Source organism: Zalophus californianus, chromosome 12 (assembly GCF_009762305.2).
Source record: "Zalophus californianus isolate mZalCal1 chromosome 12, mZalCal1.pri.v2, whole genome shotgun sequence".
In the NCBI taxonomy this organism is placed as follows: domain Eukaryota; kingdom Metazoa; phylum Chordata; class Mammalia; order Carnivora; family Otariidae; genus Zalophus; species Zalophus californianus.
The window spans coordinates 55,613,283-55,617,047 of record NC_045606.1 but is presented as its reverse complement, the minus strand read 5'-3'; the positions used below and the strand labels follow the sequence as shown (position 1 = coordinate 55,617,047).

At 34.2% G+C, this 3,765-nt stretch overlaps 1 pseudogene; it reads left to right on the top strand.

Moving 5' to 3' along the window:
• Positions 1 to 285: 285 nt before the first annotated feature.
• LOC113911930 lies at positions 286 to 757 on the top strand (annotated as a pseudogene).
• The last annotated feature ends 3,008 nt before the right edge of the window (positions 758 to 3,765 follow it).

The following is a 3,765-nucleotide window of genomic DNA, read 5'->3' as shown; positions in this document are numbered from 1 at the left end:
CAGTGGAGACCACCTAGGGAGCAGGAACTCCCATTCCCATGAAGCAGTAACAAGAAGTAACCCCTTCTCTCAGGGTGGACGACTTAAGTCCTAATATGTCAATAATCACATTAAATGCAAGCAATCTAAAAAATAAAATAATAAAAAATATAAATGCAAGCAGTCTAAACACACAAATTAAAAGACAGAGATAGAGTATATTAAAAACCATAACCCAACATATGCTGCCTATAAGAAACTCATTTCAAATATAAAAATAAAGGCAAGTATGGCCCTTTTACAAAGATGGTGCCGAAGGCTAAGAAGGAAGCCCCTGCCCCTCCCAAAGCCGAAGCCAAAGCAAAGGTTTTGAAGGCCAAGAAAGCAGTGCTGAAAGGCGTCCACAGTCACAAAAAAAAGAAGATCCGCATGTCACCTACATTCCAATGACCCAAGACACTGGGTCTGCGGAGGCAGCCCAAATATCCTCAAAAGAGCACCCCCGGGAGAAACAAGCTTGATCACTATGCCATCATTAAGTTCCCCCTGACTACTGAGTTCAGCCATGAAGAAAATAGAAGACAACAACACACTTGTGTTCATTGTGGATGTCGAGGCCAATAAGCACCAGATCAGACAGGCTGTGAAGAAGCTCTACAACATTGACGTGGCCAAGGTCAACACCTTGATCAGGCCTGATGGAGAGAAGAAGGCATATGTTCAACTGGCTCCTGACTATGATGCTTTGGATGTTGCCAACAAAACTGGAATCATCTAAACTGAGTCCAGCTGGCTAAACCTAAATATAAATTTTTTCACTAAAAAATAAAAAAATTAAAAAAAAATAAAGGCAAGTATGGAAAAAGATAGGGCATGAAAACATTAATCAAAAGAAAGCAGGAGTGGCTATATTAATACCAGGTAAGGTCAATTTCAAAGCAAAGAAAATTACCAGAGACAGAGAGAGATATCATATAATGATAAAAGGGTCAACCTATCAAGAAGACATAGTAATCCTAAGTATGTATGCACCAAACAACAGATCTGTAAAATATATGAAACAATAATTGACAGGACTGAGAGGAGAAACAGACAAATTCACAATTACAGTTGGAGACTTCACTATGCCTTTCAGCACAGATAGGATAACCAGAGAGAGAATCAGGATGGATATAGAAGAATCCTAACAACATTATCAAGCCACAGGATTGAAGCAACATTTACAAGATACTCCACCCAACAACAGCAGTATCCAGTATTATCTATCTATGCAAAGTTGGATAATATCTTGGATCATAAAACAAATCTTAACAAATTTAAAATAGTTGAAATCATACAGAGTATGTTTTTGGAACACACTGGAATCAAAATAGAAATCAATAAGATAGCAAGAAAATACTCTAAATACTTGAAAACTAAATACACATTTTTAAGTAATCCATGGGTCAAAGATGAAGTCTCAAGAGAAATTTTAAAAAATACATTGAACTGAATGAAAATGAAAATACAACATGTAAAAATTTGTGGGACATAGCTAAAGCAGTATGGGGAGGGAAGTTTTCAATACTAAACACATGCATTAAAAAAAAAGGAAAAGTATCAAATACCATTATATAAGTTCCCACCTCAAGAATGTAGAAAAAGGAAAGCAAAGGAAGCCCAAAGAAAGCAGAAAGAATAAAATAACGGATTAGAGTAGAAATTGAGGACACTGAAAATTAAAAAAATTGAAAAATCAATGAATCAATGAAAGAACTGGTTCTTTGAAGAGATCCATAAGATTGACAAACTTTTTGCAAAAAATTGAACAAAGGAGAGAAAAAACAATTACCAATATCAGGAAGGAAACAGGGGAAACGACTATAGATCTTGCACAAATCTAAAGGATAATAAGGGAATACTATGAACAACTGTATACACATAAATTTAACAACTTAGACAAAATTAACCAATTCCTCAAAAACCACAAACTACCACAACTTACCCAACATGAAGTTGATAATTTGAATAGTTCTATACTAAGGAAATGAACTGTAATTTTAAAACCCCCTAAGACAAAATCTCTAGGCCTAAATGGTTTCACTGGAGAATTTTGCCATAGATGGAAAAAATAATTAACAATCAATTCTACACAGCCTCTTTCAGAAAATAGGAGGAAAAACTTTCCAATTCACTTTTTAAAGCTAGTATGACTTAAAACCAAAGATAGCATAAAAAAAGGAAAATTATAGACCAATATCCCTCATGAATATAGACACAAAAATCCGTAACAAAACATTATTAGCAAATAGAATTTAGCAACATATAAAAGAATTATATACCATGACCAAGTGAGATTTATTGTAGGGCACAAGGCTGATTCAATATTTTAAACTAAATCGATGTAACCCACTATATTAACAGGCTAATGAAGAAAAATCACATGATCATATCCTTCAGTATAGAAATGTATTCCTTGCCATTGATGATAAAAAATAAAAAACCGGGCGCCTGGGTGGCTCAGTGGGTTAAGCAACTGCCTTCAGCTCAGGTCATGATCCCGGAGTCCCGGGATCGAGTCCCACATCGGGCTCCCTGCTCGGCGAGGAGCCTGCTTCTCCCTCTGGCCCTCACCCCTCTCATGTACTCTCTCTCATTCTCGCTCTCTCAAATAAATAAATAAATCTTTAAAAAAAATAAAAATAAATAAAAATAAAAAACCTCTCAGAAAAACTGGAATAGAAGAGAACTACATCAACATGATAAGGAATACTTACCAAAAAAACCTACAGCTAACATTATACTTAATGGTGAAAAGCTGAATGCTTTCTCCCTATGTTCAGGAGCTAAATAAAGATGTCTGCACTCACCACTCTTATTCAGCATAGTGCCGGAAATTCTAGCTAGTGCAGTAAGGCAAGGGAAGGAAACAGAATTTGTATAAATGGAAAGAAAAAACTGGTACTATTTGCAGATGACATGATAGTCTACTTAGAACACCCCAAGGAATCTACAAAAACAACTTCCTAGAACTAATAAGTGAGTTCAGCAATGTTGCAAGATACAAGATAAGCATTCAGGAATCAACTGTATTTCAATCTACTACCAATGAATCTGTGGACACTGAAATTTAAATTCCAATACCATTTATAACTGCTCAAAAACAAAAATAAAATACTTAGCCATAAATCTAAGAAAACATGTTTAGGACTTATAAGGTAAAGACTACAAAATGCTGATAAAAAAAATTTAAAAAAAATAGATGGACAATTGTATGGTGTTTATAGATTAGAAGACTCAGCATATTAAAAATATCAGTTCTCCCCAAATTAACATACAGGTTTTACCCAATTTCTACCAAAACTGAAGTAAGATTCTTTTATAGATATAGACAAGATTATTCAAAAATTTATATGAAAAATTTAAAAAATAGAAGAGTTAAAATAATTTTGAAAAAGAAGAATAAAGTGGGAGGAACCAATCTAACTGATTTCAAGACTGGTTAGACAGCTTCTTGAATCAAGACTATGTGGTACCAGTAAAGGGATAAACACACAGATTGATGGAACAGAATAGAGAACCCAGAATACATTCACACAAATATATTCAAATGACTTTTGATAGATGTACAAAAGCAATTCAATGGAAGAAAGATGGATGTTTCAAAAAATGGAGCAACTGGACATCCATAAGCAAAAAAAAAAAAAAAAAAAAATGAGCCTCACCATAAACCTCAGTCCTTACACAAAAATTAATTCAAAACGGACAACAGACTTAAATGTGAAACATAAAATTATGGTTAAAAAA